The 20,455-nt window shown below is 44.2% G+C and overlaps 1 pseudogene; it reads right to left on the bottom strand.

Moving 5' to 3' along the window:
- Positions 1–1,168: 1,168 nt before the first annotated feature.
- On the bottom strand, positions 1,169–2,256 carry LOC144493559 (4-galactosyl-N-acetylglucosaminide 3-alpha-L-fucosyltransferase 9-like; annotated as a pseudogene).
- Positions 2,257–20,455: the final 18,199 nt, after the last annotated feature.

Below are 20,455 nucleotides of genomic sequence, written 5' to 3'. Positions count from 1 at the left end.
AATCCTGCCTTTTGGTGTCAGGAGGCCATCGCTGAGAAATCTGCGGTATGGAACCCAGCACTAGGGAAGTGCTCAGGAAAGGGAACTTTTTCTGAGGAAGGGGGCAGATTTGCTTCAAGAGTTCCTCATCAGGGGTCGCAAAAGCATTCCTGCTCCTCTTAACCCACAAGTAAACTAAAAAAAAAAGCTTTACTCTGTGGGTCCTCTCTTGGCGCTAGGAATGGTTCCCAGTAGGTTTTGCCAGGCATGGAAGCCACCACTGGGGCCTTCAGGCCTCAGCCTAAAATGGCAGTTTACATGGAGCCCCTATGAAGTCATCAGAGCTCAGTCTGCGCATTTAAAGACAATAGTCTGAAATATATAAGTGCAGCCTGCCAGATTGGGGTGGACAAGAAATTACAAGTCTCCCGCTCCATTCGAATTACTCCCCTGCCCCTGGTATTAAATCTGAGCCCATTGCATATGCACTGGTTATTTGATAAGCAGACAGGAGATCGACGTGCCTGCAATATATTTTTTTAAATGTCCATTTTCAACTTGTGGTTGAATCTTACTACCAGTCGCATCACAGAGTAACATTGCTGCTCGAGGCTGTATGGCTGGATCCCAAGTCAGCTCATACACTTCGTATAAAAGGTAAAGACAGCAGCAACTTTGGAGCTCAGGGCCAAGAAAGATTATAAATTCTAAACAAAGCATTTCAAGTCTACGCAAAAGAGATGGAAATTTATAGCACTTATAATTCATTAAAATTATTTTCTTTGAACTGTAATGTAAGCTGAATCATATTACTTCAGTTAAAATATCTAATTGGCTTTACAAGCTGTTGCAGGATACATTCACTTAATTTCTAATAAAAATTATCTTTTCAAATATTTTTCTATTGACAGTTTGAAGTTTCCTCAAATAAAATGGTTCACCTTGGAAACAATTACATTTTCCAGCACAAGTCAATTTAAGATGAGAATTTGATGCTCGGATTTCAACTGCTGCAGTTTCAGAATCATGATGGATTCTCACATCACCGGGGAAGATGCAAGGCTGTGGAGTTCTTTTTGGTTAAATCAAAAAATTGATCAAACACATTTTCATTTGGAGAAAGAAGTCAATTGAATTTGATAGATATTGCTGATGATCCATGATATTTACCAAGGAAATGTTTTAGAGTTCAGTCCCAGAACCATTTCTCCAAACATGGTCTCTATTCTTTATGTCGCTTTTCATTTTCACACATGTTACATGCATGTTTATCCTGGAAATGAACCATCCATACTCTGTGATAGTTCCTCCATTTGAAATAGTGCATGTACAAATCTTCATTACCATCCAACTTGTGCAGGTAATCGGCAAACTCTTTAGCTGAGTGGAAATCATCCACATGAATGAAAGACTTGACCACAATGTAATTTTCATAGTTTTTTTCTAGGTGGCCCCAAGACCACAGGCACGATGCCAGCAAGCAAAGCATTGCAGAGCTTTTCAGTTATGTAATCTTCATGTATTGAATTCTCAAAGGACAGGTCGAACTTACAATTAGATATGGTAGAAATAAATTTATTATCACTCTGATGTTTTCCAACGGCTTGACCATAAGTGCTAGTGTTAATGTATTTGTGGAATTGAAGTAGAACTTCACTCTGGCATGATTAGTGTTCTGAGTTGCTTACAAACCAACACAAAAGATTACTAGGCAGTTTAAACCTTGTTCATTGTCAGAGACCTATAAGGTGTTTCAATATCTGAATCTCCCCTCCCCCCACCCCCCCTCTCAACCCCCTCCCAATATGTTACAGTCATTTTGAAGAATTGGGTCCAGTCGTTTTTGAAGAATGGGTGAATAACTCCAGATTCATCCAAACCTCTCTCTGAAAAGTTGTCCAATTTTGTTTGGGCCGATTGGACAAGTCTCCACTTTTGGCTGCGTGATGGAAAAGGACAGCGTGGGATTTGTTATAGAGGCTCCTATCTGCTGTCAAGTGAGAGTTATGGGTGTTTATTAAACTTTGATTTGCAAGAACTGAGCTCAAATCTCTGACCAAAAGGCCAAAGACAAACGAGCACAATAATTTCATTCTCTTCAGCACCTTTCACAAAGGGGGTTTCCACAACGAGTGCTGTTGTGGGCAGATTCCAATGGAGCATAAATCCAGCTGTTAGATGGTTTGAAATGAAGCAAGAAGCTGACAAAAAGAAGGCCAAAATGATGATGGAAATAAACTGGGTGCGATAAATCCCTATATTAGTTGCTGATGTCATATTGTCTCCTGTGAAGAAAAAGATGAAGACTATTAGGATCCTGGAAGCACAGCTCTTCTTCAATTTAAACTGTATCCAGACCCAGATCATTTGAACACAGATTCCCTAATGGAATGAGGAAGATTTACATTGGAGATACAAGAGAAAAGGTAAAGAAAGTGGAAGAGGAACAACCGTAAGATGAGAGTTAAATTTAGGCAACAAACAGAATGAAGAAAACAAACAATGGAAGGATATAATCAAATACAGGCAACAAAGAATGTGATGAAATAAAAACAGAAAATGATGGAAAAACCCAGCAGGTTTGAGTCCATGTGACTCTTCTTCAGAGTTCTGTGGAGCTTTTCCAGCATTTTCTCTTTTTATCTCAGCATCCACAGTATTTTTATTACACAATATTGTGATGAGATTATGAAAATTAAAATATACCAGGGAATTGATTTGCATTTATACCAAAGCTTTCATAGGGTAATTGGCAGGATTTAACATAGGTGATGCTTGTCTCTCCCACCGGCTGGGCCGTAGCGAGCCTTCCCCAGGGTCAAAGGTACCCCACAAATTGCCAGTCAATCAGACGCCAGCAGCGGTGCTTGCTTACTTGGCATTGCCACCAAGGAGGCGGTGACTGCTGCTGGTAATTCACCCACCCGTGTCCCAGTGTTGCCAAGGGATCCTGGCCACAAGTGAGTGTAAGCAGGTGGGGGTTCACTAAGTGAGGATGTGGAAGCAAGGGTAGAGGAGTGACTCTCATCGTGTTTGACATCAAAGACCACAACGTTTCTTTTCCTCAATTATCCATTTAATTTTCCTCTACACCTTCTCAAGCACCCTCACATCCTTCAGAAACTGTGGTGAACATAACTGGACACAATACTCTGGTTGCAGTCTTTTCATGACTTTAGGATGTCTCAATGTTTTACACACAACAAATGTAGGAAAGCCTGTGGGTTTACTTTTCCAGCCTTCCACTTGACAAGTCTCCCACCTGCCATTGGGTGAATACCGGTGGCAGTGGATGTGTATCTTAATTTCCCATTGAAGGGCCTCAGTTGACAATGGGGGCGGTAAGATCATCCACAAACATTCCTGCCCTGCACTTTATTACAACAGTAGCAGGAAGGGAGCAGGGTCCTCAAATTCCCCCCCCCCTACCAAAATTAGATGCTTTTCAGCATTAAACATGTCTTGGGGAGGGCACTAATTTCCAGCAATGAAGTCACAAGGAGACCATTTGGCCCCCAAGCTCATGTTGACTCTCTGTCGAGCAATCCAGCCTGTCCCATTCTCCAGCTGACCGCTCCCCCCCCACTCCCTCCCCCCCCCCCTCCCCCACCACCCCCCCGTAAAGGCCACAATGTTTCTTTTCCTCAATTATCCCATTAATTTTCCTCTACACCTTCTCAAGCACCCTCACATCCTTCAGAAACTGTGGTGAACATAACTGGACACAATACTCCAGTTGCAGCCTTTTCATCACTTTAGGATGTCTCAATGTTTTACATGCAACAAATGTAGGAAATGCAACTTTACAAACAGAAAGGTCCCATGAACAGCAATATGATGATGACAAGGCAATCTGTTTTGGTGATGCTAGGGGAGGCAGTGACATGGTGGTATTGTCATTGGACTAGTAATCCAGCAACCCAGTGTAAGGCTCGGGGTACCCGAGTTCGAATCCCACCACAGCAGGTGGTTGTTGGGAAATTCCTAGTAGGTTAGAGAAATTTCAAGTAAGCTGGGATTTCAGTTACGAATAAGATACTAACAATGAGTGAAATGACCTTAGATTAGACTTACAAGCTAACGGGGGAACGGTCTACATAAAGACATGTATAGACACGGTAAGAAATTTAACTAAGCATGAGATTTGAACAGGTATTTCTGATTTGAACATGTATTTTGTATCTTTAAAAATGTATTTTAGCTGTACGTTAAAGAAATCTGTATACTTTAGCCAAAAGCAGGTTGCCACAAAGTCAAATGGGGTCACTAAGCAATGCTGCTTGTTCTGGACCACAAGCAGTGCTGGAAAAACACTTCTAGGCAGCAGGCTTTGCCTCCCTTTAGCTGCAAAGCTTCTTGCGAACTGGGAAACCAGATGTCAAGGATTAAAGGTAAAATGGATATAAAATCACATAGCCTCATTGGAATATTTAAATAGGCTACAAACCCAATGTATAAAGTGGGTGAGGGAACCTTAATGGCCAATATATTTTTAAAAATTAATTTACAGGATGTGAGTGTTGCTGGCAAGGCCAACATTTATTGCCCATCCTTATTTGCCCTTAAGAAAATGGTGTTGAGCTGCCTTCTTGGACCACAGCAGTCTGATCAGGTACACACACAGTGCAATTAGGGAGGGAGTTCCAGGATTTTGACCCAGCGACAGTGAAGGAATGGTGATATATATTGAAATCAGGATGGTGAGTGACTCGGAGGGAAACCTCCAGATGGTGGTGTTCCCAGGTATCTGCTGCCCTTGACCTTCTGGATGGTAGTGGTCATGGGTTTATAGACATAGACATAGAACAGTACAGCACAGAACAGGTCCTTCGGCCTACGATGTTGTGCTGAGCTTTATCTGAAACCAAGATCAAGCTATCCCACTCCCTATCATCCTGGTGTGCTCCATGTGCCTATCCAATAACCGCTTAAATGTTCCTAAAGTGTCTGACTCCACTATCACTGCAGGCAGTCCATTCCACACCCCAACCACTCTCTGCGTAAAGAACCTACCTCTGATATCCTTCCTATATCTCCCACCATGAACCCTATAGTTATGCCCCCTTGTAATAGCTCCATCCACCCGAGGAAATAGTCTTTGAACATTCACTCTATCTATCCCCTTCATCATTTTATAAACCTCTATTAAGTCTCCCCTCAGCCTCCTCCACTCCAGAGAGAACAGCCCTAGCTCCCTCAACCTTTCCTCATAAGACCTACCCTCCAAACCAGGCGGCATCCTGGTAAATCTCCTCTGCACTCTTTCCAGTGCTTCCACATCCTTCTTATAGTGAGGTGACCAGAACTGCACACAATATTCCAAATGTGGTCTCACCAAGGTCCTGTACAGTTGCAGCATAACCCCACGGCTCTTAAACTCCAACCCCCTGTTAATAAAAGCTAACACACTATAGGCCTTCTTTACAGCTCTATCCACTTGAGTGGCAACCTTTAGAGATCTGTAGATATGGACCCCAAGATCTCTCTGTTCCTCCACAGTCTTCAGAACCCTACCTTTGACCCTGTAATCCACATTTAAGTTAGTCCTACCAAAATGAATCACCTCACATTTATCAGGGTTAAACTCCATTTGCCATTTTTCAGCCCAGCTTTGCATCCTATCTATGTCTCTTTGCAGCCTACAACAGCCCTCCACCTCATCCACTACTCCACCAATCTTGGTGTCATCAGCAAATTTACTGATCCACCCTTCAGCCCCCTCCTCTAAGTCATTAATAAATATCACAAAGAGCAGAGGACCAAGCACTGATCCCTGTGGCACTCCGCTAGCAACCTGCCTCCAGTCCGAAAATTTTCCATCCACCACCACCCTCTGTCTTCGATCAGATAGCCAGTTACCTATCCAATTGGCCAACTTTCCCTCTATCCCACACCTCCTTACTTTCATCATAAGCCGACCATGGGGGACCTTATCAAACGCCTTACTAAAATCCATGTATATGACATCAACTGCCCTACCTTCATCAACACACTTAGTTACCTCCTCAAAAAATTCAATCAAATTTGTGAGGCACGACTTGCCCTTCACGAATCCGTGCTGACTGTCCCGGATTAATCCGCATCTTTCTAAATGGTCGTAAATCCCATCCCTAAGGACCTTTTCCATCAATTTACCAACCACCGAAGTAAGACTAACCAGTCTATAATTACCAGGGTCATTTCTATTCCCTTTCTTAAACAGAGGAACAACATTCGCCACTCTCCAGTCCTCTGGCACCATCCCCGTGGACAGTGAGGACCCAAAGATCAAAGTCAAAGGCTCTGCAATCTCATCCCTTGCCTCCCAAAGAATCCTAGGATATATTTTATCAGGCCCAGGGGACTTATCGATCTTCAGTTTATTCAAAACTGCCAGTACATCCTTCCTCCGAACATCTATTTCCTCCGGCCTATTGGCCTGTAACACCTTCTCTTCCTCAAAAACATGGCCCCTCTCCTCGGTGAACACTGAAGAAAAGTATTCATTCATCACCTCGCCTATCTCTACTGATTCCATACACAAGTTCCCACTACTGTCCTTGACCGGCCCTAACCTCACCCTGGTCATTCTTTTATTCCTCACATAAGAGTAAAAAGCCTTGGGTTTTTCCTTGATCCGACCTGCCAAGGACTTCTCATGTCCCCTCCTAGCTCTCCTAAGCCCCTTTTTCAGCTCATTCCTTGCTAACTTGTAACCCTCAGTCGAGCCATCTGAACCTTGTTTCCTCATCCCTACATAAGCTTCCCTCTTCCTTTTCACAAGACATTCCATCTCTTTTATGAACCATGGTTCCCTCACTCGGCCATTTCCTCCCTGCCTGACAGGGACATACCTATCAAGGACACCCAGTATTTGTTCCTTGAAAAAGTTCCACTTTTCATTAGTGCCTTTCCCTGACAGTTTCTGTTTCCATTTTATGCCCCCTAATTCTTGCCTAATCGCATCATAATTACCTCTCCCCCAATTGTAAACCTTGCCCTGCCGTACGGCCCTATCCTTCTCCATTGCAATAACAAAAGACACCGAATTGTGGTCACTATCTCCAAAGTGCTCTCCCACAACCAAATCTAACACTTGGCCCGGTTCATTTCCCAGTACCAAATCCAATGTGGCCTCACCTCTTGTCAGCCTATCCACATATTGTGTCCTGCAGACACTGCACAAAAACTGCCCCATCCGAACTATTTGACCCACAAAGGTTCCAATCAATATTTGGAAAGTTAAAGTCCCCCATGACAACTACCCTGTGACCCCCACACATATCCATAATCTGCTTAGCAATTTGAGAGGTGCTGTTGGTAAGTTCCTGTAGTGCATCATACATAGAAACTAGAAGCAGGAGTCGGCCATTCAGCTCTTCGAGACTGCCCTGTTATTCATTTTGATCATGGTTGATTATCGAATTCAATATTCTGACCTCCCCTTTCCCCCATATCCCTTCATCCCTTTAGCTCCAAGAGCTATATCTAATTTCTTCTTGAAATCAGACAATGTCTTGGCCTCAACTACTTTCTGTGGTAATGAATTCCACACACTTACCACCCTCTGGATGAAGAAATTTTTTCTCACCTCAGTTCTAAAAGGTTTACCCCTTATCCTCAAACTATGACCCAGAGTTCTGTATTTCCCCCACCATTGGGAACATTCTCTCTGAATTTACTCTGTCTTGTAGATGATACACATTGCTGTCACTGTGTGATAGGAGGGAGTGAATGCTTGTGGAAGGGGTGCCAATCAAGGGGCTGCTTTGTCCTGAATGGCGTCAAGCTTCTTGAGTGTTGTTGGAGTTGCACTCATCCAGGCAAAGGGAGAGTATACTGTCAAATTCCTGACTTGTGTGTTGCAGATGGTGGATAGGTTTTGGTGAGTCTAGAGGTGAATTACTCACTACAGGATTCCTAGCATCTAACCTGCTCTGGTAGCCACAGTACTTAAATGGCTGGTCCAGTTCAGTTTCTGGTCAATGGTAACCCCAGGATGTTGATAGTAGGGGATTCTGCGATGGTAATGCCATTGAATGTCAAGTGATAGTGGGCAGATTATCTCTGCCTAAACCTGTGTGGCCTGAGTGTTACTTGCTACTTGTATGTCCAAGCCTGGAAATTGTCTAGGTCTTGGTGCATTTGGACATGGACTGCTTCAATATCTGAGGAGTTGTGAATGATGTTGAACATTTTGCACTCATTAGTGTACCTCTCTACTTCTGACCTTATGATGGGTTAAGGAAGGTCATTGATGAAGCAGCTGAAGATGGTTGGGCCTTGGACATTACCCTGAGGAACTCCTGCAGTGATGTCCTGGAATTGAGATGACTGACTCCCAATAACCGCAACCATCTTCCTTCGTGCTAGGTATGAGTCCAATCAGCAGAGAGTTTTCACCTTGATTCCCATTAACTCCAGTTTTGCAAGGGCTCCTTAATGCCACACTCAGTAAAATTAAAGGTCCCTGCGTTTAAATGCCACTTGGAGAAGCCAGGGCGAAAGCGTAAAAGTGTAAATGTAAAAGGTCAGTGGGTGGGATGGTCATGGGAGTGATGGATAGGATGGTTTCAAGGGGTGCAGGATGGGTCATGGGGTTCGGATTGGGGGGGTTGGATTGTTACTCAGGAGGGTAAGGAGTTGTGGAGCAGGGGGATTCAGGAGGGTAGTCAGCAAGGTTGGAGTATGGATTGGTATTAAATGATGTTGATTATAGTAAAGTAGATCTTAAGATATCTTCGTAGTCATACATAGTTTAACTAAGCTTTTATTGACTCCTAGAACTACTTACAAATATATAGTAAAAGGTACACTCTCGGAGCGATCCCCATGCTTACTGGTACACACAAATGTGTCCAACGCAAGACTGACTCTGGGTGTGGAATCTGTGCTCTCTTACATAACTCTGTGGGCAGTATTGAACTCAATCCCATATTAACCCAATATATGCCAGCCTCTTCAACTGTTACTTAACTCGCTGAAATGTAGGTTGACCACAGATAATTTTCTCCCCTTAAACTGGTTCAGTGCTGCACAAGGCGTTCAGACTGTTTAATTATCAAGATCGCCTTTTCCAGGGTTAGATCTTCCTTTGCTCGTGTGAAGTCAGATTTCAGGGGGGGACGTCTCCCATCCCCCCGCTACGGGAATCATGGCGGGTAGGGGAAGGACCATGCAAAGATCCAGTGACCTCGGGTGGGATTTTCTGGTTTTGGGGCGAGTGCAGCCAGAGAATCCCACCCAGATTGTAATCCTCCATATTCGTAACTTTCTGCCATTCTGTCAAGATCATTGCGGAATGAGTCAAATGGTTCTCTTGGTTACTGGATTCACTTGTTAAATTGACCTCTTTCGAGGATTTTATCATTTCTTAGATTAAAATAAATGTTGAGTAATCTTAGTACTTCTCCAAATTCAGCAGACGATTCCTTGATGCCCTGTCTAGCAATAATGTTGTTCGCAATCATACCTACTGAGTTAAGCAGTGTGTTAACCTGCTCTGCTTCTGACTTCATGCCTAGATCTGAAGCAATGATGTATCTTAGGAACCTTTTCCTCCAAAGGTCCCAATCATGTGATTGACCTGAGCCTAAGATTATTCCGAATTGATCTGGAAGTGTGGAATACTGATCCATGGTTAAACTTTTATAAGTACAGATTCTGTTTTAAGGAGTTGCTAAAATTCAAGATGGTGCCATCATTCATTTGGGGACAAAGGGATTTACCAATGCCTGCTTGCTTTGGCGGGCAAAACAGATGAAGTGAGAGTGTAAAAAGAAATAAACAAGAACAACCGATAGCCATTACAGAGACATGGTTGTAGGATGACATCGATTGGGACCCAAACATTGAAGGGTACATGACCTATAAGTGAGACTCCTAATTTTAAAATTTTCAGTGTCCCCTAGTTCTGGACTGGCCCACAAGAGGAAACATCCCAGTCTCCCAATGGTTTATAACACTCAGTTGATTTTGAAGCCTACAAACAAGGTGTTAGCACTGTAGGAGCAAACATTTGCACTCTATGCTGTTGATAAGTGGGCATAATTGTTTCAGAAGCCAGACTCCAAGCATGACAATACAGCTAATGTTGAACTGTCATTGGATGGCCCAATGCATCATAGAATCATAGAATCCCTACAGGCAGAAGGAAGCCATTCAGCCCATTGCGTCTGCACCGACAACAATCCCACCCAGGCCTTATCACCGCAACCCCACATATTTACCCATCCCCCAAACCCTGCACTGCTGCCCTTCCATGGCACCACAAGCCAGCCAGGAAGAAGCTGCTGTAGGTAATTTCCCCTGACCTCCACCCTCATGCCCCCCCACCCTGAATCTGTGAGAACCGCTTCCTTGCATTGAGATCTTTGTGAGTGTTGAACTAAGCTCTGGGCACTCACTTCTGAGTTTCCCTCAAAGTCCAGGCCATCAGGTGCATGCCTTTCAATGACAGTTGTGAATCATGCCATCCTGAAAGCACGCCAGCATGGCATTTAAATTTGACGTAGGGGAATGAGTCCAGCATATGGTCACAACAATGAGACGCAGATTTATTAGAATTACTTTCCTAACACTCAACAGTGGGAAACATAGCCTGCCATTGACAAGGGGTGGGGATGATCATGTCCAGGTTTTATGCCACTGGGAGACATGCCAAGGATCCTCTCGCAATATTTTCCGGTTGTGCCACCCTCCCCGATTGGACATAAAAAATCTCAGCCTCAATGTTCTCAATAATAAATTTAAATTTTTACATGTTATTTACATTTTAAATTAAAATTGTTGGAAAATTCCAAAACAAAAAAAAGACTTTTGCAGAATTTTTCCACCACACCCGCCACGGGAATCGTAGCAGACGGGACAGGCCCATTCAAAAGTCCGTTGGCCTCGGGCAGGATTTTCCGGTCTTGGGGCAAGCACAGCCAGGAAATCCCAGCCTTTAAATCATCAAGATTGCTCTGCTAACAAATACGGTGACCTCAGAAAGTGCACATTTCAAAACTGATGTTCTTAAGATTTCATTAGTAGCTTGTAAATGATAACAATAATGAATAAAAGTTATATCATCTGTCTATGATGGAAGGAAAAAATATGGTCAGAGTTCATTTTGCTTCTGAAGGTTTCATCAGCCAAAAAGCCAAAATAGTTTCACAATCGTGCATTTAAAGCCAAGACAGATTCAAGAATTAGACACCTTACTTGTTCACAAGCCACTTTATAAGGTTAATTCCATCCCACTAATAAAATAACTTCTATGGTGCAGATTTAATATATGATGAGTGTTGATGTTCCACAGTGTGTAAAATTCACAAAAATGCCATTTTCTTTAGCTAAAGTTTCATTATAAACCAGGGTTTAATAAACAGTACAAATACCTTCAACAATATTCAGAGAAAAATAGCCTAATGTAATAAAAGAACCAAAATTCAAAAATATAGGAACAGTACAAGATATTTATAAAGTCATTGTCTAAAAGGAATTGGTATTGCTGTAAAATCCAATAAGCCAGCTTACAACTATAGCAAGATTTCATGAACTCAAAACAGGAGGAGGAGTGAGTACAATTTATGAATTCAAATTGTGACCATGTCACCATATTGTAGTTCCTGAACCTTTATTTTGTAATCAAAATACATATATTTATATCTCTTCCTATGTATTCTTTACAAAATTTAAATCATTTGTTCATATTATTATTTCTAAGGAGGAAATTTTATTCCCCTAGTCCAATCAGCTTTTCAAAATGAAATCTTGTTTTTTTTTTAAAAAGTGATAACTGCACATTGGAATAGCTGATTGTTTCAGTTACTTCAGCATGTTTGTTTCAAAACTCAAATTTTCAGAGATGTAAAAATACATCCATCGAAAATTGTGTAAAACAAAATGTAGAAAAAAGGTTATTTGCATGAACGTTAAAAAAATGATTCTGAGTCAGGTTGTTATACTAAGAGGAGCGACCAAAACTATGGTGGAAGAGTTGGGAGTGTCCTGAGGTTGTGGGGGAAGGCACTTAGGCAAGGATTTCCAGGGAATTGAACCTATAGATTGTCCACAGCACGAGACAAATGATGGTTAAAGGATCCATGAAAAGACTCAGGTGAAAAGAGAAGAAGTCCAGCAAAGAGGTATAACACTCGAAAAGTTTATAGAAGTAGGAGCTGTGAGGCTATGTTGGGTTTTAAATGCTAGGGTAGGGATATTAATATTCTGCCATTGCAGGTGAAGGAGAGTGTGCAGTGTCTCCATCCTGAGGCTTCATCTCAGCAACTTTATAAACTCAAAAATAAAAATGGTCACAGGTGTGGGAATAGCGTTGTGGAGAGGAGACCATGAAATTGGGCTGGTGTCCAGCAACCAGCACACTGGCTGGTGGCACAACATGATGCACTCGTCCGTCTGCATGCATTTTTGCTCCCATTTCAAGGAGAAAATTCTGCTGCATCTCTTCACTTTATGTTCCAAAAGGAGAATATGTATTTGAGGAGAAGGAAGGGATCTGAAGTGGAGCCTTTGGGGTTTCTTGAAGTGACACTGCATTGTAGGATAGAGAAGCCACACGGGATGACAATAAGGGCGGGACTTAACAGCCTTGCTCATCCCGAAACCGTAAAATCCCGAAGTCAACGGACCTTTCCATGCTCCACCCCTCACCTGCTCCAATTCCCGTGGCGGGCGGGCTGGTAAAATTCCGGCCTATGTGTTTCAGACTCTCTTCATAGATAGTTCCAAGTAACCAATTGTCTTGAATAAGACAGACATTTGTCTTCACTAAAAGTTGTTTTTTGCTTCTTTTCATTAGTATATGTGATGTTTATGCTCCTGGGAGAAGTCGGCCCAACAACATCTACTAAGAAGTGGGAAGCGGAAGATCTGGTGTCAAGAAGCAGTAAGCCCGAAATACTACGTTAGTGTTTCCCTCTCTCCCTCCTCCTCTAACCAAAAAAAAGGCCACTGTGAGAAGATAAAAGTGAAGGTAAGAGTTTTATAAATTTTCTTAAATAATTTAATTGGTGCCAGAAATGTAGGTCAGTGGGATTAAGTGCTGCACTTGTGAGATGTGGGAGATCCGTGATGCTTCCAGTGTCTCGGACGACTACATCTGCAGGAAGTGCACCCAATTGCAGCTCCTTACAGACTGCATGGATAGGTTGGAGCTGCAGTTGAATGCACTTAAGAGCATGAAGGTGGCGGAAAGCGTCATAGATAGGAGCACACCCAAGGTGCAGGCAGATAGATGGGTGACTGCAGGCAGGCAGTCAGTGCAGGAATCCCCTGTGGTTGTCCTCCTCTCTAACAAGTATACCGTTTTGGATACTGTTGGGGGAGAATGGCCTATCAGGGGATAAGAGCAGCAGCAGCAGCCAAAGCAGTGGCATCACGGCTGGCTCTGTTGTTAAGCAGGGAGGGACAAAGAACACTAAAGCAATAGTTATGGGTGACTCTATAGTTAGGGATGCAGATAGATGCTTCTGTGGACATGAAAGAGACTCCAGGATGGTATGTTGCCTCCCTGGTGCCAGGGTCCAGGATGTCTCTGAACAGGCAGAAAGCATTCTGAAAGGAGAGGGTGAACAGCCAGAGGTCGTGTTACATATTGGTACGAACAACATGGGTAGAAAGAGTGATGAGGTCCTGCAGCAGCAGATTAGAGAGTTATGTAGAGAGTTAAAAAGCAGGACCTCTAGGGTTGTAATCTCAGAATTACTCCCTGTGTCACGTGCTAGTGAGGCTAGGAGTAGGAAAATAGTACAGCTCAACACGTGGCTAAACGGCTGGTGTAGGAAGGAGGGTTTCAGATATCTGGACCATTGGGGTCTCTTCAGGGGCAGATGAGACCTTTACAAGAAGGACGGATTGCATCTAAACTGGAAGGGCATAAATAATCTGACCGGGAGATTTGCTCGTGTCACACGGGAGGATTTTAAACTAGTTTGGCAGAGGGGTGGGAACCAAAGCAAAGGTGAATTAGCTGAAGGGGAACCAGAGAGTAGGGCCAGTAAGACTCATCCGAGAAAGAGCAGGCAGGGTGTGGTTTCTAGTCAAAGAGGGATCCAAGAGGGGCTGGTAGACTGAAGTGCATTTGTTTCAATGCTAGAAGTGTAACAGGTAAGGCAGATTAACTTAGAGCTTGGATTAGTACTAGAAACTATGATGTAGTTGCTATTACAGAGACTTGGTTAAGGGAAGGACAGGATTGGCAGCTTAACATTCCAGGATACAGATATTTCAGGTGGGATAGAGGGGGATGTAAAAGGGGTGGGGGAGTTGCACTCCTGGTTAAGGAGTGTATCACAGCTGTACGGCGGGAGGACACCTCGGAGGGCTCATACAGTGAGGCAGTATGGGTAGTCAGGAATAGGAAGGGTGTAGTCACAATGTTGGGGGTTTACTATAGGCCACCCAACAGCCAGCAGGAGATAGAGGAACAGATATGTAGGCAGATTTTGGCAAGGTGTAAAAGTAGCAGGGTTGTTGTGGTGCGAGATTTTAACTTCCCCTGTATTGACTGGGACTCACTTAGTGCTAGGGGCATGGGTGGGGCAGAGTTTGTAAGGAACATCCAGGAGGGCTTCTTGAAACAGTATGTAGATAGTCCAACTAGGGAAGGGGCCATACTGGACCTGGTATTGGTGAATGAGCCCGGCCAGGTGGTCGAGGTTTCGGTAGGGGAGCAGTTCGGGAACAGTGACCACAATTCAGTAAGCTTTAAGGTACTGATGGATAAAGATAAGTGTAGTCCTCAAGTTAAGGTGCTAAATTGGGGGAAGGCTAATTACAAAAATATTAGGCAGGAACTGAAGAATGTAGATTGGGGGCAGATGTTTGAGGGCAAATCAACATCTGGCATGTGGGAGACTTTCAAGTGAAAGTTGATAGGGATTCATGACTGATACATTCCTGTAAGGATGAAGAATAAGTATGGCAAGTTTTGGGAACCTTGGATAACGAGAGATATTGTGAGCCTAATCAAAGAGAAAAAGGAAGCATTTGTCAACGCTAGGGGGCTAAAAACACATGAAGCAAGTGTGGAATACAAGGAAAGTAGAAAGAAACTTAAGCAAGGTGTAAGGAGGACTAAAAGGGGTCACGAAAAAGCATTGGCCAGCAGGATTAAGGAAAATCCCAAGGCTTTTTATACACAGATAAAGAGCAAGAGGGTAGCCAGGGAGAGGGTTGGCCCACTCAAGGACAGGGGAGAGAATCTATGCATGGAGCCAGAGGAAATGGGTGAGGTATTAAATGAGTACTTTGCGTAAGTATTCACCAACGAGATGGACTTGGTGGATAATGAGTCTGGGAAAGGATGTGTAGATAGTTTGAGTCATGTTGAGATCAAAAAGGAGGAGGTATTGGGGTTCCTGAGAAACATTAAGGTGGACAAGTCCCCAGGGCCTGATGGGATATACCCAAGAATACTGAGAGAGGCAAGGGAGGAAATTGCTGGGGCCTTGAGAGAAATCTTTGTATCCTCACTGGCTACAGGGGAGGTCCCAGAGGATTGGAGAATAGTCAATGTTGTTCCTTTGTTTAAGAAGGGTAGCAAGAATAATCCAGGTAATTACATGCCGATGAGCCTTACATCAATGGTAGGGAAATTATTTGAGAGGATTCTTCGAGCCAGGATTTACTCCCACTTGGAAATAAGTGGACGTATTAGTGAGAGGCAACATGGTTTTGTGAAGGGGAGGTCGTGTCTCACTAACTTGATCGAGTTTTTTGAGGAAGTGACGAAGATGATTGATGAGGGTAGGGCAGTGGATGTTGTCTACTTCAGTAAGGTCTTGGACAAGGTCCCTCATGGCAGACTGGTGCAGAAGGTGAAGTCGCATGGGATCAGAGGTGAGCTGGCAAGGTGGATACAAAACTGGCTCGGTCATAGAAGACAGAGGGTAGCAGTGGAAGGGTGAGTTTCTGAATGGAGGACTGTGACAAGAGGCGTTCCCTAGGGATCAGTGCTGGGACCTTTGCTGTTTGTAATATATATAAATGATTTGGAGGAAAGTGTAACTGGATTGATTAGTAAGTTTGCGGACGATACAAAGATTGGTGGATTTGTGGATAGCGATGAGGACCATCAGAGGATACAGCAAGATATAGATCAGTTGGAGACTTGGGCAAAGAGATTGCAGATGGAGTTTAATCCAGACAAATGTGAGGTAATGCATTTTGTAAGGTCTAATACAGATAGGAAATATACAGTACATGGCAGAATCCTTCAGAGTATTGATAGGCAAAGGGATCTGGGTGTACAGGTACACAGGTCACTGAAAGTGGCAACGCAGGTGGAGAAGATAGTCAAGAAGGCATATGGCATGCTTGCCTTCATTAGCCGGGGCATTGAGTTTAAGAATTGACAAGTCATGTTGCAGCTTTATAGAACATTAGTTAGGCCGCACTTGGAATATAGTGTTCAATTCTGGTCGCCACACTACCAGAAGGATGTGGAGGCTTTGGAGAGGGTACAGAAAAGATTTACCAGGATGTTGCCTGGTATGGAGGGCATTAGCTATGAGGAGAGGTTGGAGAAATTTGGTTTGTTCTCACTGGAACGACGGAGGTTGAGGGGCGACCTGATAGAAGTCTACAAGATTATGAGGGGCATGGACAGAGAGGATCGTCAGAAGCTTTTTCCCAGGGTGGAAGAGTCAATTACTGGGGGCATAGGTTTAAGGTGCGAAGAGCAAGGTTTAAAGAAGATGCACGAGGCAATTTTTTTACACAAAGCCTGGAATTCACTACTGGGGGAGGTAATGGAAGCAGATACGATAGTGAGTTTTAAGGGGCGTCTTGACAAATACATAAATAGGATGGGAATAGAGGGATACGATCCATGGAAGGGTAGGGGTTTTAGTTCAGTCGGGTAGCATGGTCGGTGCAGGCTTGGAGGGCCGAAGGGCCTGTTTCTGTGCTGTAATTTCCTTTGTTTTTTGTTGTTTAAACCTATCCATACATCACAATTATCTATTATAAATTGATGGCTAATTTTACATTCTGTATTTAATGGATACAAAATTGGAGATAGGAAACAGAGATAATGATTAATGGCTATTTTTCAGACAAGAAGTAAGTTTGTAGCGAGTTAGAAACTTAGAAAATAGGAATAACAGTAGGTCATTTGGCCAGTTGAGTCTGTTCTGCCATTCAATAAGATCATGGCTGATCCTCTATCTCAACGTCATACTCCTGTGCTCTCCCCATACCCCTTGATGCCTTCAGAGTCTAGAAATCGATTTCCTCCTTAAATATATTTAAGACATGACCTCCACCTGCTGCAATAGAGAATTCCACAGGTTCACCACACTCTGAGTGAGGAAGTTTCTCCTCATCTCAGTCCTAGAACCTGTATCCTGAGTCTGTGTGACCACCCTTGCCAGAGGAAACATCAACCAGCCTGTCCAGCCCTGTCAGACTTCTGTGCATTTCAAAGAGATCTCCTCTCGTTCTTCTAAACTCCAATAAATATAGGCCTACTCAATCCAATCTCTGCTCACATGACAATCCTGCCATCCAAGGTATCAATCCAGTGAACATTCACCGCACTCCCTTTATGGCAAGTATAACCTTTCTCAGGTAAGGAGACCAAAACTGCAGACAATACTTCAGGTGTAGTCTCCCTCAGGCCCTGCACAGCTGCAGGAAGACGTGCTTACTTCTGTACTCACTCCTATTGCAAATGAAATCCAACATATCATTGCCTTCTTAACTGAATGTTGTGCCTGTATGCTTACTTTCAATGCTTAGTGTACAAGGACAACTAGGCCTCTTTGTATTTCAACATTTCCCAATCTATCACCATTAAAATACTATTCTGCCATTCCATTTTTCCTACCAAAGTAGATAACTTCGTACTTATCCATGTTATATTGCATCTGCTGTGTATTTACCCATTCGCTCAACCTGTCTAAGCTTCTTAACATCCTCCTCATTACTTACGTTCCCACCAGATTTTATGTTGTCATCCAACTTGGAAATATTACATTTTGTCCCCTCACCCAAATCATTGATGTATATTGTGAATAACTGGAGCTGAAACACAGAGCCTCACGAGTTACAGTTCAAAAATGACACATTTATTTCTACTCTCTGGCAGGTATTTTCCGCTCCTGTTCTCATTGGATGGGTTCAGTGACTGGAGCGGAAATTATCGTGAGAAGTCCAAAGTCATGATTTACATCAGCATGAAAGCTTGCTGTGATCATGAGCACGGAACCGATGGAGCAGCTCCGCTTATTCAGTGGTTTGAATCAGGGGTACTGGGTATAACTCAAGGAACAACAGGCTTGACTCAGTGGTACCAGAGTTAACTCGAAGGGAGATCGGGATAAGATTCGAGGGAGACCGGGTTAATGCTCGAGGGTGGATGGTGTGAGCCTTGAAGGATACTGGGGTAACCCAAGAAGAGTACCGGGGTTTAACTGCCAGGTACTGGGGGAAGTCTCCAGGGTACCAGGGGCCTAGTTGGAGGAGACCAGGGGTTTGACACCAGGGTACCTGAGGGATGACTCGTGGGATACCGGGAATTTGACTGTCAAGTGAGATAAGCATCATGCTTTCTGCTGCTTGGCCGCAGACCTCTTGGAAGGGCCTTGCAGAGGAAGGAGAAGTCTGGGGCAGTTTGGGGTGGGGGGGGGGGGGTTCATCACAGACTGAAGGTTCAAGTCAAATCTGGATGCTTTTGGAGACAGGATGTTGACAAGCACAAGGCGAATGGGAAAACGTGTTAGTGATCAATACCCCATTGCAACTGGGACAATTCAGCAACAACTCAATTGACATGACCGGAGTCAAACAAGTCACACAATTATGCCCATACAAACACCACTTATGTGTATGCGTGTCACTGATTGATGCTCCACATTTAACCTTTGACGCACTGACTTCCAATATCGAAGACTGCCATGATGCGCCTGTATCACTGGTCGACTGGGCAAGCAACTATATCTCCTCAGAGAGTTGGCAATAGCACACTGCCCAAGGAGAGCACTCCTAATCCTTGGCTGTGTGCTGAGTTGTATATTGACAAGTGTCCCCTATAGACCAGGTTAAGTGCAAAGCCTTGGAGCGAAACTTTGGACAATGCTGTATCTGAGATGTAAGCTCAGGATGCAGTAGAGTGAGCAAAGCTGTGGCCACTTGGCCATGTGATGTGGGCAAGGGTGGTGTGAATTCTTGCCAAAGCAAAATGTGAGGTAAGGATTGGGCATCAATGTGGTGGGCTAGGACATGAGTTAGTGGACTTTGAGAGGCAGCCTCAGACAATGAATGAACAAAAAGTTCTCCTTACAAGACAAATGCTGACTGTCAAGTCTCTCTCTTTGATACTGCAGTGAGGAGAATAAATGAAACATGGAGCCTGGTGAACTTACTGTCATCCTTTTTGCTCATAAACAGGGGAGATTAAGAAGATGCATGAACAGGACCGTGACAAGGGGAGGCTGGGCCTGCTCTGCACGCAGAGGATGAACCCTGGCGCGCTGTTGTGGGGGCGCTTCCCTAGGTTCAGGGTCGACAGAAGTGGTGAGTACACATGCGATCCATCTGGGTTCTGAGTGTGGCCCACAAGACATTTTGTTGATCATTGCCCACATGCAGGTTTGCCACATCCTGCCGATTTCCAGCCTCATTAGTTTTCTTTCCTGCTGGTATGATTGAAGTGATACATATGTAAAGCAATGGCAAGTGAAGTGAGACACATGCTGATTGCGCACAATATTGACCGTGAGAGCTATGCGCACCCTCTCTTCCAAAGTGTAAATATTTCTTTCGATTTTACCATTTGAAGTTGATGATAATTCTATGTGTAAGGTTAAGGCAGGGATTCTCCCAAAAATCTCTAAGTTCCCAACGTGCGGGAAAATGGGAGTAAATCCTGCTGGTATTTTTAGTGTGATTTCCAAAATGAATCGCTGACTCTCTGCATCGCAGAGTGCCCTAGCGTGATTCACTCTGAAAATCATTGGGCAGAGCCTATTCCCGTCTGAGAGGCCGGCAGCATAGTGCTGAGTGGGCCACTGCGCATGCGTTGATCTATCAGAGCAGAGGTCGGAGCATGAAAGTGGCCCCAGATTGCCAGCCTCCCAATCGCTGGCCAGCCTCCCAACCCCCCCATCACTGGCCTGCTGACCCCCTCCACCCCCGGATTGCTGATCTCCCGGACATCCCCGGGCCAGCCCCTATGTCTCCCCCCTCTGCCCTGCCCCAACCTTCCCAACCTCCCTCTCCCCCCACCGCCCCGGCGAGTCCCGATCTCCCTGACCCTCCCCCCCGACAGTCCCAACCCCACCCCACTGACAGTCCTGGCCACCTTCCCCATGGACAATCCCGACCCCATCCCGCTGACCAGCCTTGACGTTCCTCGCCCCCCCGACAGACTGATCTCTGCCCCCCCCCCATCACCCAGATCAAAAGCTTTTTGAAAATACAAATACACCACATTCACTGGTTCACCTTTATTTATTCTATCTAGTTACATCTTTAAAAACACCAGTAG

The sequence above is a fragment of the Mustelus asterias genome, chromosome 5 (assembly GCF_964213995.1).
Source record: "Mustelus asterias chromosome 5, sMusAst1.hap1.1, whole genome shotgun sequence".
NCBI lineage: Eukaryota > Metazoa > Chordata > Chondrichthyes > Carcharhiniformes > Triakidae > Mustelus > Mustelus asterias.
This window is presented reverse-complemented; position numbering and strand designations above follow the sequence as displayed.